The following is a 743-nucleotide window of genomic DNA, read 5'->3' as shown; positions in this document are numbered from 1 at the left end:
TTTGTTAATGTGGTATAAAAAAAAAAATGCTTTTGAAATCTCTTTTGTTTGCTTGTCAAGGGTAGATGCAATTTTTAAACATTTCAAACAGCTGTTTTCATCTTCTTTGTTTTAAAAAAGAAAAACAGATTAATCATGAGACCTGACGCAACAGAAGCCAACCAGATGGAAGTTACCATCACTCCCTGCCTCCTCCCTGTTGCACACCCACACCTGGGTACACTGGGGGAACTGCTCGGTACTGGAAACACAGGTCTCAGTTGCAAATAACATATGTACACGGTCCTCACTAACTTCATTTTTCCACTACTCAGTCCCCTAAAGTGGATGAAAATTGACATTTCATGGAATAAGCTTTATGGACATTTAGACAAAAGTCAGGAGATAGAAATATGCTCGACATTTTACAGGCTTGCTGACCATTTTTTTTTTGCCAAAGTTATTCTGTACCATAATGACCATTTTCTAGCCACAGTGAATATAATATTTTAAATATATGTAAAATAGCATCACAAAAGATAATAGCTTACAATAACAACAGCAAGATGTTCTGTAAACCTCAGGGACATATCAAGAATGAGGACATTGCCTGGCCAGTGTGGCTCAATTGTTGAGTGTCGACCTGTAAACCAGGAGGTCACTGTTTGATTTCTGGTCAGGGCACGTGCCCGGGTTGTAGGCTCAAACCCCAGTAGGAGGCATGCAGGAGGCAGCTGATCAATGATTCTCTCTCTCATTTATTT

This window comes from Myotis davidii, unplaced genomic scaffold (assembly GCF_000327345.1).
Source record: "Myotis davidii unplaced genomic scaffold, ASM32734v1 scaffold147, whole genome shotgun sequence".
Classification (NCBI taxonomy): domain Eukaryota; kingdom Metazoa; phylum Chordata; class Mammalia; order Chiroptera; family Vespertilionidae; genus Myotis; species Myotis davidii.
This window is presented reverse-complemented; position numbering follows the sequence as displayed.